General features: G+C 45.7%; 1 pseudogene; it reads right to left on the bottom strand.

Annotated features, from left to right (window-relative positions):
* Positions 1-1,567: 1,567 nt before the first annotated feature.
* LOC103652094 (uncharacterized) lies at positions 1,568-17,920 on the bottom strand (annotated as a pseudogene).
* Positions 17,921-18,805: the final 885 nt, after the last annotated feature.

The raw sequence follows: 18,805 nt of genomic DNA, 5'->3' as shown, positions 1-18,805 counted from the left end.
AACAACATTCCATTGAGCGAGTTGTCACCACCATTCCCCTGTTGTCGTTGGTTTTTCTCCTTTTGGTGTTTTGGTGTTTGCGCTAACTATGGCAGGAGCACACGACACGGTGGATGTCCAGTTACAGGAAGTAAGGGGACAAGTTGATGGACTTGCTACTGACATTAGGACGATGCATGAACGGCTTGATTCAACGGTCACTTCGACGACCGCGCGTTTCAACCAGCTTGACCTTGCTCAAACGGCGACTCGCACCACACTCGACACCATCCTGGCACGCCTTGATGCGTTGACCACAAAGATGGAGCAGGACTACGGCGGTGACACTGAGCAGGACGATGGAGATCGCCGTGGTCATGCACGCCGTGTGGTTCGTCATCCCCATATGACTTATTTGCTAAGATTAAATTTAAAATTCCATCTTTTAATGGTAAATATGATCCTGCTGCATATCTTGATTGGGAATTGGAGGTAGAACATAAATTTTCATGCCATGATATTCCTGCTAATAGCCAAGTGAAGGCTGCCATTAGTGAATTTACTGATTTTGCTTTAATTTGGTGGCGTGAGTATAAACAAAAACTTCCCATTAACAGTGTCACTACTTGGACCCAATTAAAAACTGCCATGCACCAAATATTTGTTCCTTCTTATTATGCCCGTGATTTGCTTAACTAAATGCAGCGTTTTCAACAAGCACTACAACACTTGTGACCTTTTGTGACGTTCTCTTTATGTTACCAAACTTTGAATTTATGTCAATTTTTGAAATTTATGACATATCCGTGACGAAAATCGCTTTGTCACCTATCATGCGTGGCATTGCATCATCTGTGACGTTTCATGTTTTTCCGTCATAAATTTAGTGACATGTTATATGTCGTCATAGTTTTATGACACGCTATTTTCGTCACTAACCATCTCTAAAAAATGCCACATCATGCTTCCACATAGGATAGAAAACGTCATAAAAGTAAACATGCAAATGACATGGCATGACAAGAATCTTACGTGGCATCTATGATTATGACAATTTTATTCGTCATAACATATTTAGTCGTAAGCCAATTTGTTTCACCATATTTTTTTGCATTTTTATTTTTTAATCTGGTAGCCTAGAGTAGAAATAATGCAACCAATTTATTTTACCCTATTTTTGACCTTTTATTTTTAACTATGTAGCCAGCAGCTGTTAACCAGCATAGAAATTGTAGCACCCTGCTGGAACCAGCGGTGGGTTGCAACAGCCAATTTGTTTCACAAATCACAATGTACTATAAACAAAATATATTGTAATTAAACAAACAATCAATGACCATCACATATACTTAGCAACATATGATCGTAGATATCATTTATCAATAAACAAATCCTTCAAAATTGTCAATACAAGCATCGTGTTTCATCACCAGCATCATCTAGTGTGCCGATAAGAGTACCAAAATAAAATAGCAAAATCAAAAATGTCATCATGTTTTCATCACACTAGCTGCAAAGTATAGTACCAAAAGAACAGCAAAATAAGGGCCATACGGTAGCCAAGGGCCACACAAAAATGAATCGGCCAACTACTTATTGAGGCTAAAGAGACGACGAAGGAGAGCATTGGTCTCATCTGCTCCTTTTTGTAGATCATTAATCTTTTCTAACTCCTTAGCCCTTGCTTCTTCTGATTCTTCTACCTTCTTCTTGAGGGCATTTAACTGAGCTCTAACCTCTAATGAGTTTTGCTTCTCTGATTGAAGTTCTGCCTCAAGTTCTGCCACCCGTGTAGGATCAGAACCATTGCTACTTTTCTTTGGGGCAGGTACAAGACCAATATTTTGAAGAAATTTTGATGAATCCAACACTTGAGCAACTGCTTCTGTAGGGGTCTTAGATTCTTTCCCTTCTACTCCAGGTTCAGCCACAAGTGCTTCCATTGTGTCCTGTGAATGGGAAGGTTTAAAAATAAGACAAGAGGTATGGATAAAATGAAACCAAAACAAGCAATAGCATATCAAAATATATGTCATCTCTATTATACAAGTAGCACATCATATCTTTTATACAAGTAGCATTGTTTTCTACCTAGTATATGTTATCTCTACTATATAAGTCATGTTCCTACATGTAGAATTACTCTAGTGTTCTGTATTATAGAAGTAGCAATACAGGGAAGTGTTCTCTATTATACATGTCATCTCAATTATACAAGTAGCATTGTTCCTCACCTATCAAAATGCACAAGTAGCATTTTCATCTCTATTAGACAAGTCATCTATGTTATTCTGTTGCTCTCTATTATACAAGTAGCATATCATCTCGATTATACAAGTAGCATATCAAAAAGCATTGTCAATTCTGAGCCAACATAGTTACTTAAACTTTGATTCAGAACACTAAACTGATTCAGAGTAGTACACATGGAGAGATGTTTGATTCAGATCAACAAAGCAACACACATGGAAAAAATGAACATAATAGATTTTGATGAGAATAGAACATAAAAGTTCCTTAATAAGATGTACCCAGAACAGACCAGAGCAGAACAAATGTTTGATTTGGAACAGAACAGTTCCTTAATTCATAATAGAACAGTACCTAGAACAGTATGCATGGTCCAAGAGTGAGGCTTCCATACATATACAATGTTATACAGAAAAAGGAGCAAGCATGATTTTATATGGTTATTTGAAATCAATTAATAACACTACAACAACATTATCTGAAATGAATAAATAAAACTATAGTTGAAAAGGGAGCATTCACTTACAATTGCTTCCTTTACATGCTCAGCAAAACCAGTCTTGCTGCTACAATGGCACTCTTTAAAAAGATCAATTGCACTTGGTGGTGCATCTCCATATTTGGCTTGCTTCTAAAATACATGCAAACAATTTCTAAATGTAAGCTTAGAGCATAATGATAGGTGAGGAATACTTGAACACACATTGTATATGTATATTACCACGGCATGCATATGTGCAATGTAACTCCGAGATCCTGTCTTTTGCTGGAACCGAACTTTGCCACGAATCACTTTGTTGTTCACACACTTGTCCTATAAAACCATTTTTTTTGTAAAATTAGAAACATATAGTAAAGTATGTGTAACGCCCCGAATTTTGCAGTTGAATTTTTTTTCTTTCTTTACTCGCCAAAATTCGGGCGTTACCTTTTCTTTTTCTTTTTGCCCTCGCTACACCTTGACCTTTTCCAAAGTTCTAGCGGGAATCGGTTTGGATTTCCCGTGTAAGAAAAACCCTAAATACTTTATGTTGTTTGATGCACCATGCCGAACCTTGCATTTCTTTTGATTGCTTTGAAATTGCAAATGCATTCATGTAGAAAGATCGGATTTCGAAAATGAGGAGAAGATCTTTTCTTTCTTTTTCTCTCTCTTTCTCTCTCCTCTTTTTCTCTCTCTCCCGCGCCGTGGGCCGACCCCGGCCGGCCCAGCCGCCCCTGGCGCCCCCCCTTGGGCCCAATTGGCCCATGCCGCCCCCCCCTCCCTTTATTTTTCCCAAAACCCCCCCAATCCCACTCCCTCTCTCTCATTTTCCCTCTCTCTCCCCTAGCGCCGCCCCTACCCGCCCCTGCCCTAGCGCCGCCCCTCCCCATCGCCGATCGGCCGCCCCGCCCCGTCCCCGTCGCCGGTGAGCCCCCTCCCCCTCCCCCTCTCCTCCCTCCCCCTCTCCTCCCTCCCCTTCCCCTCGCCGCTCGGCCCCATGGCCGGTTCGGCCGCCCGCCCCACCCCGCCCGCTCGGCCCCTTGGCCGCGCCCCCGGCCCCCCCCCGCGCGCGCCCCCATGGCCGGCTCGGCCGCTCGGCCGCCCCGCGCCCTGCCCCGCGCCCCTGCGCCGCCCGCCCCCCTGCTCGGCCGGCTCGGCCGCCCCCTGCGCCGCCCGCCCTCGCCAGCCCGGCCGCCCCTGCGCGCCCCGCCTAGGGCCGGTTCAACCGCCCCTAGGGCCGGTTCAACCGCCCCCCCCTTCTGTTTTTTTTATTTTTTTTATTTTATTTTATTTACTTTCTGTGATCATAATTACTGTATTTTAAGTAGGCTAATCACTGTTCATGCTATGAGAAAATAGGAAGTTTAATTTAAAATTCCGTTATGTTATTGATTCACGTAGTTAATTGTTTACCCTGTGCAATGTTGATCAACTAAAAGTGATTAGGTTTCCATCAGTATATATAAATATATATAACAGAATTATTTTGTTAAAAACCAATTGTGTCATTAGTGCATAAGATTTAACCCCCTGCGAGACCTTTCCCGTTTCTTTCTAACCACAACAAATGCGTTATCGAATGTCATACTTGATGCATATTCGCTTTATTGGTTATCTTGTATGGTGTACTGTTCTTTTGTATTAAATATGTGGATGGATGTATGTATGTTTGCGCTCGCATAGAGAACGATCCGGTCGAAGAGCCCGAGGAATTCGCAGGAGAAGCCCCTGAGCAGCAGTCGTTTGGTGGAGGCAAGTGTCCTTTGACCTATCTATGTCCTATTCATTCTTTAATTCACCTCCCGCATTACACGTTTATACCTAAGGATTGACTAGCTTTTGTTATCCATGTCCTTGTTTACCTATTTGGGTCGGATTATTACTACTTAGTCTGATGCTATTGCTCAACTCTAATCAATGAACATGATGTGATTATCTATGATACGCTGTTTTCCCGTTCTTCTTTATGATTATACTTGTGGTTTTCAAGGGGACTCGAGCGGTTTCTCGAGTGCCTCTCCGTAAGGACCTGTTCTATGGATGACCGCCCGGGAAAACAGTGCAACCATGAGGGTGGAATGGGGTGCCCTTAGCTGAATAATTAGAGGATCCGGGATGTAGTTCACTTAGCCGTCGTGCCGTCAATGGGGCTCGGTGTATGCGGCTCGCTCTGCCAAGTTTGGGTTCGCCCCTTGGGGAGGAGTGCGGTGCATTTAGGAAACCTAACGGGTGGCTACAGCCCCGGGGAATCTTTGTAAAGGCTACGTAGTGAAACCCTGCCTATTCACCTTGGTAGTGTTTAAGGGTTTGATCGGCCCGAGGCAAGAGGGAATCACGGCTTGTGGGTAAAGTGCACAACCTCTGCAGAGTGTTATGAAACTGATATATCAGCCGTGCTCGCGGTTATGAGCGGCCAAGGGAGCTCCAGAGATTAGTGGTACTTGATCAGAGACATTGTGGTACAGGTGGTTATGAGATTGATGGTTTTGGTCATGCCTATGGTGCTGGTAAGTGGTATTCTTTCCGTTTGGAAAGGGTACATCGGGTTAATAACTTGGGTTAATGCTAAAACTTGGCTTTCTACTAGTAAATAATAATCTGACCAACTAAAAGCAACTGCTTGACTTATCCCCACATAAAGCTAGTCCACTACAGCCAAACAGGATACTTGCTGAGTATGTTGATGTGTACTCACCCTTGCTCTACACACCAAACCCCCCCCAGGTTGTCAGCATTGCAACCACTGCTCAGGCGAAGATGAAGCTGTGGAAGGAGACTTCCAGGAGTTCCAAGATTACGACGAGTTCTAGGTGTGGGTTAGCGGCAACCCCCAGTCGGCTGCCTGTGAAGGCCGCGTTATCTACGTTTCTTTTCCGCACTTTGATTTATTGTAAGAACTATATGGACGTCTCAGACGTATGATGTAATCGACTATTTTCCCTTATTAATACTATTTTGAGCACTGTGTGATGATGTCCATATTATGTAACTGCTGTGTACGTGAATAACTGATCCTGGCACGTACATGGTTCGCATTCGGTTTGCCTTCTAAAACCGGGTGTGACATAAGTGGTATCAAAGCCGTGCTGACTGTAGGACCGCTAACCTAGAGTAGAATGGTCGTTCTAAGGATTATAGACCTCTGTCTCTTCCTTGACTTTGATATCCCTTCAAAAGTTGGTCTTACTGACCAAACCTATGTTCTACTACATATTATACCTTGCTGAAAATTATGTTTTATTCTAATCCTTCATTTACTTATGATTCATTACTTGCTGGTCATATTAATTCTGTTCTCACCCTTTTGCTTGCGATGTCTTTTGTAGATGGCTCGACTTAGACACACTGCACGAAAGTCAGTCATCCCCTTCTTACCCTCCCGCCTTGCTGAGCGTCCGCTTCGCCGTCCTGTGGCCGGACAGTCCAGCCACTTGGAGAGACTACACCACCGCCTGCGTGAGGAGCAGGAGCGTCGACGACAGGAGCAGCAGAGCTCTTCTTTCTCGCTCCACCAGGAGATAGAGTCTGTGAGGAGCTGCTCTCCTGTGCTTCCTCTGGAGCCGCCCCCTGCACCACCACTGGGCGTCCCAGCCTCTGGAGTAGCTGCTGGAGGAGACCCAGACGACGGAGATGGCGACGACAGCTCGAGCCACGACACCGACTTCTCTGCTAACCCTGAGCCGGAAGGATGGGTTGCTCGACCCATCACTCGCGACGCTGCTCGCGGGTGTCACTTCCATGATGCGCTCGACACCCTGCTACGTCGGGCATTTGACCGACATACTTGGTCCGTCGAGTATCGCTGTGTGGTCTACCAGCATAGTCGCGGGGTCTACCCGGACCGCTGGGAGGCGACTTGCTTGGTGCGCTGCCCGGAGGACAGTCTCCAGGGTGCAGAGGCCTGTTCAGAGCACTATTCTATCTCTGAGCGGGACTCAGCTGAGGCAGCCATGCAAGATGCTGCACGGCGTGCGCTTTCGCACTACTGCTCGGTTTTCGGTGGGGCAGCTGACGGTCTTGACCTGAAGTATTACCCCCGCCGTTCATCTGGCAGCACAGGAGGCGTGATTGTCTCACCTGTCGGTGAGGGCAATCCTAGGTTGAGCAGCACAGTCAACCTAGCCGCCGTGCTAAACACGGAGCTGGACCATGCATTAGACGAGCTGAGTAGGGCTCGTGCTGAGATCGCCCAGCTGCGGGCTGAGCGCGCGGAACGTCGTTATCTGGACGGTGGTCCCCCGCTCCCGTTGGGACTCAGCACCCGTACCGCTCACCTCAGCGTGGACACCAGTCTTATGGCAATCCCGCCTGCAAGACCAAGATAAATCTAGAACCATAGATCGTTAGAGTTGGATCTTGTAATTAATACGAAATAAATATATACATGGAAGCTTCAGTCTTAGCGTTAGTCTCGGTCTTAGTTAGTTTTAGTTAGACAGGGTAGTCTGCTATATCCTGTGCATTTATGTTTGTCATGATGAACTATGTTTGATTTGGATCTTTGTAATGATTGTCACCAGAGTGTGGGTATCCCCTGCATTTTGGTTTACATACTATGTCAATAAAGTTAGTTATATAGTTGGGAAACCCATTATTCTCCTTTCCTCTTTATCTGAGAAGCTGTGTGGTCTGTGTTGGAGATCAGTGAAGATGCTCATCTGTTCAGTGCTGTTGGAGAATTCTATACTCTTTTCTTATGCTGCAAGCTTTGCCAGATCAGTTCTGATGTGTGGTTGCGTTCTGCAGATGTCAGAGAACAGGCGTAGAGGAGGAAGGCGTGCTCAGCAGGAGCGAGCCGCTCCGCAGGATGAGGTGCCCCAGCAGCAGCACCTGCCGCCCCCGCCCCCGATGTCGATCGAGCAGATGTTTCTGATGCAGACTCAGGCAGTTCAAGCCATCGGTCAGACTCTGGCCGCCATTCAGCAGCAGCAGCAGCAGCAGCAGCAAGCACCACCCCAGCCTCAGATGCCTCAGATGCCTAGAGACAACCGTGCTGAATTCATGAGAGGTCATCCACCAACGTTCGCTCACTCTTCTGACCCCATGGATGCTGAAGATTGGCTGCGCACTGTGGAGCGGGAGTTGCATACCGCTCAGTGCGATGACCGGGAGAAAGTATTGTATGGTCCCCGTCTGTTGAGAGGAGCAGCCCAGTCATGGTGGGAGTCTTACCTCGCCACCCATGCCAACCCCGACACCATCACCTGGGAAGAATTCCGAGGCAGCTTTCGTCAGTACCATGTGCCTGCAGGTCTGATGACAGTGAAGAAGGAGGAGTTCCTGGCCCTTAAGCAAGGGTCATCGTCTGTCAGTGAGTATCGAGACAGGTTTCTGCAATTGTCTCGCTATGCTCCTGAAGATGTCAACACCGACGCCAAGCGACAGTACCGTTTCCTGAGAGGCTTGGTTGACCCTCTGCAGTATCAGCTGATGAACCACACCTTCCCGACATTCCAGCACCTGATTGACAGAGCAATCATGACGGAGAGAAAGCGCAAGGAGATGGAAGACCGTAAGCGCAAGATCAGTGGACCCCAGCCTGGAAGCAGCAGCCGTCCCCGTTTCTCAGGCAATCAACCTCAGCAGTTCAGGCAGAACCAGCGTCCACCTCAGCAGCATCAGCAGCGTCAGCAGTATCAGCAGTTCCAAAGGCAGTATCCTCAGCATCAGTACCAGAACCGTCAGAGCAATCAGTCAGGAGGTCAGTTTCAAAAGCAGAATCAGCAAACACCTCGTCTTCCTGCCCCAGCAAATCAGCAGAACAGTCAGGCAGCACCAGCTCAGGTTGGAAACAGGGCATGTTTCCACTGTGGAGAGCAAGGCCATTGGGTGATGCAATGTCCGAAGAAGGCAGCCCAGCAGCAGTCAGGCCCCAATGCCCCAGCAAAGCAGAATGTGCCTCAGCCTGGAGCAGGCAACCGCTCTCAGCAGCGCTATAATCATGGAAGATTGAATCACTTGGAGGCTGAAGCAGTTCAGGAGACCCCCGACATGACAGTAGGTATGTTCCCAGTCGATTCCCATATTGCAGAAGTGTTATTTGATACTGGAGCAACACATTCTTTCATTACTGCATCATGGGTAGAAGCACATAATCTTCCAACTACTACCATGTCAACCCCCATTCAAATTGACTCAGCCGGTGGTAGAATTCGAGCTGATAGCATTTGTTTGAATATAAGTGTGAAAATAAGGGGGATAGCGTTTCCCGCCAACCTTATAGTAATGGGTACTCAGGGAATAGATGTCATCCTAGGGATGAATTGGTTAGATAAGTATCAGGCAGTTATCAGTTGTGATAAAAGGACAATCAAGTTGGTGTCCCCACTAGGAGAGGAAGTGGTGACCGAGTTAGTCCCGCCTGAGCCAAAGAAAGGAAGTTGTTATCAGATGGCTGTCGATAGCAGTGAAGCAGACCCAATTGAGAGTATCAAGGTTGTGTCTGAATTCCCAGATGTGTTTCCAAAGGATTTACCGGGTATGCCACCAGAGCGGAAAGTTGAATTTGCTATAGAGCTTCTTCCTGGAACCGCCCCTATCTTCAAGAGAGCTTACAGAATATCTGGACCAGAGTTGGATGAGCTTAAGAAGCAAATTGATGAGCTGTCAGAGAAAGGTTACATCCGGCCAAGCACCTCGCCTTGGGCCGCCCCTGTCTTGTTCGTAGAAAAGAAAGATGGCACTAAGAGGATGTGCATCGATTATCGAGCTTTGAATGAGGTCACGATCAAGAACAAGTATCCTTTGCCCAGAATAGAAGATCTGTTCGACCAGTTGAGAGGAGCCAGTGTGTTCTCCAAGATCGATCTGAGGTCAGGTTATCATCAGCTCAGGATCCGACCTTCGGACATTCCGAAGACGGCATTCATTACCAAGTATGGTTTATATGAGTTCACAGTGATGTCTTTTGGTTTGACCAATGCGCCAGCATTCTTCATGAACTTGATGAATAGTGTATTCATGGATTATCTTGATAAGTTCGTGGTGGTATTCATTGATGACATTCTGGTTTATTCTCAAAGTGAAGAAGAGCATGCAGATCATTTGAGGATGGTATTGCAGAGATTGCGAGAGCACCAGTTGTATGCAAAGTTGAGCAAGTGTGAGTTCTGGATCAGTGAAGTCCTGTTCTTGGGTCACATAATCAACAAAGAAGGATTGGCTGTGGATCCGAAGAAAGTGGCAGACATTCTAAATTGGAAAGCGCCAACGGATGCTCGAGGAATCAAGAGCTTCATTGGAATGGCCGGATATTATCGACGATTCATTGAAGGGTTTTCGAAGATTGCGAAACCTATGACAGCGTTGCTAGGCAACAAGGTTGAGTTCAAGTGGACCCAGAAATGCCAAGAGGCCTTTGAAGCGCTGAAAGAGAAGTTGACTACAGCGCCCGTCCTAGTCTTGCCTGATGTGCACAAGCCCTTCTCGGTGTATTGCGATGCTTGTTACACAGGTTTGGGATGTGTGTTGATGCAAGAGGGAAGAGTTGTGGCTTACTCGTCCCGACAGTTGAAGGTTCATGAGAAGAACTACCCAATCCATGATCTAGAGTTGGCAGTAGTGGTTCACGCACTGAAGACATGGAGGCACTATCTGTATGGACAGAAATGCGATGTTTACACAGACCACAAGAGTCTGAAGTACATATTCACTCAGTCAGAATTGAACATGAGGCAACGAAGATGGTTAGAATTGATCAAAGACTATGAGTTGGAGATTCATTACCATCCAGGCAAAGCAAACGTAGTGGCAGATGCTCTGAGCAGAAAGAGTCAAGTCAATCTGATGGTTGCTCGCCCGATGCCTTATGAGTTGGCCAAAGAGTTTGACAGGTTGAGTCTCGGATTTCTGAACAATTCGCGAGGAATTACAGTTGAGTTGGAACCTACCTTGGAGCGCGAAATCAAAGAAGCGCAGAAGAATGATGAAAAGATCAGTGAGATTCGGCGATTGATTCTAGATGGCAGAGGCAAAGATTTTCGAGAAGATGCAGAAGGCGTGATATGGTTCAAAGACCGCTTGTGTGTTCCCAATGTCCAGTCTATTCGGGAGTTGATTCTTAAGGAAGCTCATGAGACAGCTTATTCGATTCACCCTGGCAGTGAGAAGATGTATCAGGATCTGAAGAAGAAATTCTGGTGATACGGAATGAAGAGGGAAATCGCAGAGCATGTGGCTATGTGCGATAGTTGCCGAAGAATTAAGGCAGAACACCAGAGACCTGCTGGATTGTTGCAACCGTTGCAGATCCCTCAGTGGAAATGGGATGAAATTGGTATGGATTTCATAGTCGGATTGCCTCGCACTCGAGCCGGCTACGATTCCATTTGGGTAGTAGTGGACCGCTTGACCAAGTCAGCCCACTTCATACCTGTCAAGACCAACTACAACAGTGCAGTATTGGCAGAATTGTATATGTCTCGGATCGTTTGTCTTCATGGTGTGCCAAAGAAGATAGTGTCAGACAGAGGAACGCAGTTCACCTCTCATTTCTGGCAGCAGTTGCATGAAGCCTTGGGCACGCATCTGAATTTCAGTTCAGCTTATCACCCGCAGACAGATGGTCAGACTGAAAGAACCAATCAAATTCTTGAAGATATGTTGAGAGCCTGTGCGTTGCAAGATCAGTCCGGATGGGACAAGCGATTGCCTTATGCAGAGTTTTCCTATAACAACAGTTATCAGGCCAGTTTGAAGATGTCACCGTTTCAAGCGCTGTATGGAAGGAGTTGCAGAACTCCGTTGCAATGGGATCAGCCTGGAGAGAAGCAGGTGTTTGGGCCAGATATTTTGCTTGAAGCCGAAGAGAACATCAAGATGGTCCGAGAGAATCTGAAGATAGCGCAATCAAGGCAGCGAAGCTATGCAGACACAAGAAGAAGAGAGCTGAGTTTCGAAGTCGGAGACTTTGTCTATCTGAAAGTGTCACCGATCAGAGGAGTCAGAAGATTCGGAGTGAAAGGCAAGCTAGCACCCCGCTACATTGGTCCGTATCAGATTCTTGCAAAGCGAGGAGAAGTGGCCTATCAGCTCAGTTTGCCCGAGAATTTGTCTGCTGTGCATAATGTCTTTCATGTGTCTCAATTGAAGAAGTGCTTGCGTGTGCCAGAAGAGCAGTTGCCAGTGGAAGGTCTTGAGGTCCAGGAGGACTTGACCTATGTTGAGAAGCCAGCTCAGATCCTTGAGGTTGCAGATAGAGTCACCCGAAGGAAGACCGTCAGAATGTGCAAAGTCAGATGGAGTCACCACTCTGAGGAAGAAGCAACCTGGGAGCGTGAAGATGATCTGATGGCCAAGTACCCGGAGCTCTTTGCTAGCCAGCCCTGAATCTCGAGGGCGAGATTCTTTTAAGGGGGATAGGTTTGTAACGCCCCGAATTTTGCAGTTGAATTTTTTTTCTTTCTTTACTCGCCAAAATTCGGGCGTTACCTTTTCTTTTTCTTTTTGCCCTCGCTACACCTTGACCTTTTCCAAAGTTCTAGCGGGAATCGGTTTGGATTTCCCGTGTAAGAAAAACCCTAAATACTTTATGTTGTTTGATGCACCATGCCGAACCTTGCATTTCTTTTGATTGCTTTGAAATTGCAAATGCATTCATGTAGAAAGATCGGATTTCGAAAATGAGGAGAAGATCTTTTCTTTCTTTTTCTCTCTCTTTCTCTCTCCTCTTTTTCTCTCTCTCCCGCGCCGTGGGCCGACCCCGGCCGGCCCAGCCGCCCCTGGCGCCCCCCCATTGGGCCCAATTGGCCCATGCCGCCCCCCCCTCCCTTTATTTTTCCCAAAACCCCCCCAATCCCACTCCCTCTCTCTCATTTTCCCTCTCTCTCCCCTAGCGCCGCCCCTACCCGCCCCTGCCCTAGCGCCGCCCCTCCCCGTCGCCGATCGGCCGCCCCGCCCCGTCCCCGTCGCCGGTGAGCCCCCTCCCCCTCCCCCTCTCCTCCCTCCCCCTCTCCTCCCTCCCCTTCCCCTCGCCGCTCGGCCCCATGGCCGGTTCGGCCGCCCGCCCCACCCCGCCCGCTCGGCCCCTTGGCCGCGCCCCCGGCCCCCCCCCGCGCGCGCCCCCATGGCCGGCTCGGCCGCTCGGCCGCCCCGCGCCCTGCCCCGCGCCCCTGCGCCGCCCGCCCCCCTGCTCGGCCGGCTCGGCCGCCCCCTGCGCCGCCCGCCCTCGCCAGCCCGGCCGCCCCTGCGCGCCCCGCCTAGGGCCGGTTCAACCGCCCCTAGGGCCGGTTCAACCGCCCCCCCCCTTCTGTTTTTTTTATTTTTTTTATTTTATTTTATTTACTTTCTGTGATCATAATTACTGTATTTTAAGTAGGCTAATCACTGTTCATGCTATGAGAAAATAGGAAGTTTAATTTAAAATTCCGTTATGTTATTGATTCACGTAGTTAATTGTTTACCCTGTGCAATGTTGATCAACTAAAAGTGATTAGGTTTCCATCAGTATATATAAATATATATAACAGAATTATTTTGTTAAAAACCAATTGTGTCATTAGTGCATAAGATTTAACCCCCTGCGAGACCTTTCCCGTTTCTTTCTAACCACAACAAATGCGTTATCGAATGTCATACTTGATGCATATTCGCTTTATTGGTTATCTTGTATGGTGTACTGTTCTTTTGTATTAAATATGTGGATGGATGTATGTATGTTTGCGCTCGCATAGAGAACGATCCGGTCGAAGAGCCCGAGGAATTCGCAGGAGAAGCCCCTGAGCAGCAGTCGTTTGGTGGAGGCAAGTGTCCTTTGACCTATCTATGTCCTATTCATTCTTTAATTCACCTCCCGCATTACACGTTTATACCTAAGGATTGACTAGCTTTTGTTATCCATGTCCTTGTTTACCTATTTGGGTCGGATTATTACTACTTAGTCTGATGCTATTGCTCAACTCTAATCAATGAACATGATGTGATTATCTATGATACGCTGTTTTCCCGTTCTTCTTTATGATTATACTTGTGGTTTTCAAGGGGACTCGAGCGGTTTCTCGAGTGCCTCTCCGTAAGGACCTGTTCTATGGATGACCGCCCGGGAAAACAGTGCAACCATGAGGGTGGAATGGGGTGCCCTTAGCTGAATAATTAGAGGATCCGGGATGTAGTTCACTTAGCCGTCGTGCCGTCAATGGGGCTCGGTGTATGCGGCTCGCTCTGCCAAGTTTGGGTTCGCCCCTTGGGGAGGAGTGCGGTGCATTTAGGAAACCTAACGGGTGGCTACAGCCCCGGGGAATCTTTGTAAAGGCTACGTAGTGAAACCCTGCCTATTCACCTTGGTAGTGTTTAAGGGTTTGATCGGCCCGAGGCAAGAGGGAATCACGGCTTGTGGGTAAAGTGCACAACCTCTGCAGAGTGTTATGAAACTGATATATCAGCCGTGCTCGCGGTTATGAGCGGCCAAGGGAGCTCCAGAGATTAGTGGTACTTGATCAGAGACATTGTGGTACAGGTGGTTATGAGATTGATGGTTTTGGTCATGCCTATGGTGCTGGTAAGTGGTATTCTTTCCGTTTGGAAAGGGTACATCGGGTTAATAACTTGGGTTAATGCTAAAACTTGGCTTTCTACTAGTAAATAATAATCTGACCAACTAAAAGCAACTGCTTGACTTATCCCCACATAAAGCTAGTCCACTACAGCCAAACAGGATACTTGCTGAGTATGTTGATGTGTACTCACCCTTGCTCTACACACCAAACCCCCCCCCCCCAGGTTGTCAGCATTGCAACCACTGCTCAGGCGAAGATGAAGCTGTGGAAGGAGACTTCCAGGAGTTCCAAGATTACGACGAGTTCTAGGTGTGGGTTAGCGGCAACCCCCAGTCGGCTGCCTGTGAAGGCCGCGTTATCTACGTTTCTTTTCCGCACTTTGATTTATTGTAAGAACTATATGGACGTCTCAGACGTATGATGTAATCGACTATTTTCCCTTATTAATACTATTTTGAGCACTGTGTGATGATGTCCATATTATGTAACTGCTGTGTACGTGAATAACTGATCCTGGCACGTACATGGTTCGCATTCGGTTTGCCTTCTAAAACCGGGTGTGACAGTATGTTCCTACATGTTCCTTTCAACAAGGTATGTTTTGTTGGAATACTAGCTATGTTACTGCCTGTTTCTTTCAACAGCCGATCAGGGTGAGGAGTTGGGGAAGATGGTGATGTAGGAGAAGCCACTGTGCGGCATTGTCGATGAGGCATCGCCAGCACCACTATTCCATCATGGTCGAAAGTCCTTGGCCCGTGGACGGCCAGTCCAGCCGGCACGGCGCTACCCAGCATAATTCTACCCCGCGCCCATCCCCACCTACAGGCCCTAGCTCCTAGACGGGCAGTCCAGTCGGTGCGCCGCTACCCTGCCTACGCCCCACCTCACCTACATTAGTTACGGTGTAGAAAAATCTATGCTCCTACTACAGTTCTCCATGTTCTCCTCCCCTATTTTCTTTGGATGTTTGTCCTGTTTTTGGTTGCTTCTTGGTAGTGATGTGAACTGGGTGCATGGAAAGGGATGCTAGGTCCCATCTGCACATCACTTTATGTGCTGATGTGCTCAATCAACAACCACATAGCAGCTTTGTGTCTTTGGGAGATGATTTTACTGCTGAGATGCTTGAGCAAATTGCGTTGAACTGGTAGTGGGCTTCCATGGCTTTAAGCTCTAATCTAAAACTATAAATATCAAAGAAATTTTATTTTTATCATAATATTTTAGAGTCTCTCCAAAATAAATGAATGATGTTGGTGTTATGGAAGTTTGCTGATGGTTCACACTACCCTATCCATAAAATGTTATAATAAAACTAAAAAAGAATGTCCACCTACTTTTATTCTGCAATAAAAGAAAAAAATTAGATCATGTTTGTGCTGACATAAATAAATGTTATAAGCATAGACCTTGAACCAATTGAAATATGAGCCACTCTAGTCTTTGCTTGCAAACAGTGCTGAGACCCATCTTTGGATGATCAACAGATAACTATAGATAAACATACTTAAACATAGCAGCACAACTCTTTATTTTATATGAATTTGATTGTTCCAAATCATACTAATAGATAATATTTCCAATGCACGCGGAGCGCGAGAAAGTTACTAGTAAAGGATACAACTATGTGTTCAAAGAGCAAATAAAAAGCTTTGATATTATTTATTTTGTGTGTGTTTCAGATAGTTATCTCTTTTTAACTTAAAGATGCATAAGACTCTTGCATGCTTAATAAAACCAGTATTTTTTTAGAAAACAACAGTAACCAATAGTTTATCCTCAAAAGCAGAGAACACAAATTGTTGCATCCATTGCAACTAGTAACTCTATACCTTGTGCTTTGGGGTAGACCACATATTCACTAGTTGCATCCATTGCTCATCTGTCATAGTACTCAACGGTGATGTTGTTCTCACTTTGTCTGCTGCCACACCATTAAAGTAAGCCTTTTTGAGCTTATATCTCATTTGTCGCTGATTACACCTCATCGAATCAGCACATGCATATCTGACATCTTTGTTTTTGGTGTCTACGGCAAATTGACCCTAGTAAAAGCTTGCACATTAGAATAGAGAGGTTCATAGTGTCTAATGAAATTGGATAGAACAATTTGTAAGGTAAGGTGTCATTTTGAATAGAGGAAACATATGCAATTCTTTCAGCCATAGTTCTTTTAGCAATGTATGAAATAAAGTACGTGCACCTGCTAACTATATGCTAATAAATTGGCAATATAGGACATAGGCCCTACCACCCTATTCATTTTATGTTGTAGGAAGGAATACTATTTACTTACACCAATTCTTCCGACGAAGTCTTCCAAATAGGACTTGTCATTCTTGTATTCCTTCCAGTGTGTCAGGATCGGCATATGTTGCCTAATTGCAATTCCTCCTTCCGATGCAAGCATTGCAGCTTGCATAGGAACCTCTGGACGTCTCTTCCCTTCAGTGATGACCAATGGGATCTTAGTGTTTAAGCCTCGACTTATCCGTTCCAATTGTGTGCCCATACTTTTTCCCCTTATCCATTTATCTGTCATGACATTTGTTTGACCTAAAAATAATGAACATTTTCACAAAATTAGTGCAGATTATAATCAGTTTAATGCTAATTTGTAGAACATATTTGTTGCAGTATGGATCATTGTTTTCTTGCCTTCATCACAAATCTGAATCTCGTCATCATGTTGTGTAGAACAATTGGCAGAAATCAATGCATGCTCTTCTGTATTTGTAGTCAAACCATGAAGATCTTTATCAGCTGAAGATATTTCCTTTGTCTTCTGTCTAGTTACTCTGCGAACTTGGTCTTCTGCATTAGGTGCTAGCACTCTCTTGGATCCTTTTGTTCCTCCAGAAATAGTAGACATGTTGGTGTTCCTTCTTTGACAGTTTTAAGGTACATCCTGCATGGCCTTATATGCATGATACAAGAATTAAACCCAAATTGATCTTATTGCACATTGAGCACAAATAAGTAATAAACTAATAACAACAAAGGACTACAAGAAGAAATATAAGCACCTGATCAGCCACATGATGATCATTGTCTTCATTATGATCCGGTTCATACAATGAAACAAAGTCATCATGAGCGATAGAGTTCTTCCTTGTTTTACTTGATCGAATAAGTGATGTTAATCCAGTTATACCAAGGCTTCTCAACATGTTGTTGTTCCTCATCACATTTAGAGCCCTCTCTTTTTCATAGTCAGTAATTGGCACATCTGAACAAACATTAAAAATAGACAAAATATGAGTGTTCTCCTATTAACCAGTCCCTAAAACATGTAATTTGTATACGCTGACCTACCTATTGAACAACTAGCTTTAATTTTAATGCAACAAATAATTAACTCAATGAATCTAAACGTCGCCTTAGCCAGAAAAGTATATGAAACCACATTTCCATTGCTGATGAACTAATTGCAGCAAGTGACTAAGATCTAAACCAGCCAAGCCATGTGGTTTTCTATAGTAGCATCAAACATATATATCTTATATATGCAACAAATGGATACGTATGCCATATGGTTTTCTACAATAGCAAAAATCGTCTATATCTTACATAATTTTCAAGTTAGAATACAGTATCACTAATTGATTTCAATTTATTTTCACACAAAAAACAAGGAGCAAAGCTGATTGACATGAATTGGCTAAGCCTCTAGTTATTAGCCATGAAAGATGCATGTGCCTTGAATTGCCATGACGACGCAGCAACTAAAAGGTCTGGGCAAGCTAGGAGGGTGGTGCAGCTAGGGGAAAACACGACAACTAGGGAAGGGCGGTGCAGCAATGAAGGACTGCAGGGGCAGCCCTTACTGTGCGACGGAAGTACCGGTCCTTGCTGGGCGACGCAAGAAATATCTATGTATGAAAATTTTGTCACTTACCATCACCAAGGTCTGTGCGTGTTGTTTCTCCAACCATCCTTCTAGGGGGCATCTTAATCTCGGCCAGGCAGCGAAGAGCGGATCGACGACGATGGTGGATGGGGCGACGACGAGGAGGTGGACGGATGGGGCAACGACGAGGAGGTGGACGGATGGGGCGACGACGAGGAGGTGGACGGATGGGGCGACGACGAGGAGGTGGACGGATGGGGCAATGCTGACGAGGATGAGGCGGTGGATGCAGCAGCGAGGTGGACGATGGGGCTGTGGCGACGAGGATGGGGCAGTGGATGCGGCGGCGAGGTGGACGGATGGCGCGGTGGATGCGGTTGGTTGTAGAATTTCTTTTAGGTTTAGAGTTAAAGGCGATGGTGTATATAGATTACGCTAGAATTTGGTGGCGGGATGGCTTATTTGGTGTGATTATTTGGCGGGCATAAAAATTTAGAGGCTATTTAACAATTATTAAATTGTAGACTTATATTTAATAAACTGTCTGAAATGTATTATGAAATGTGAATTCTATGATGCACACACGTGTTCTGAAAATCTGAGTTGCACAAAAATGTGTTCTGAAATCTGAGTTGCACATAAGGTGTTCACAAGCACATAAATAAAAATGTGTTCACTTCTAAAAGTTCTGAAATGTGTGTGTTCTAAGGCTGTCTCCAGCGAGAGACGCCAAAGCGTCCTGTACCT

This window comes from Zea mays, chromosome 3 (assembly GCF_902167145.1).
Source record: "Zea mays cultivar B73 chromosome 3, Zm-B73-REFERENCE-NAM-5.0, whole genome shotgun sequence".
NCBI classification, from domain to species: domain Eukaryota; kingdom Viridiplantae; phylum Streptophyta; class Magnoliopsida; order Poales; family Poaceae; genus Zea; species Zea mays.
Note: the sequence above shows the minus strand (reverse complement) of the source record. Positions and strands in the feature narration are given on the sequence as shown.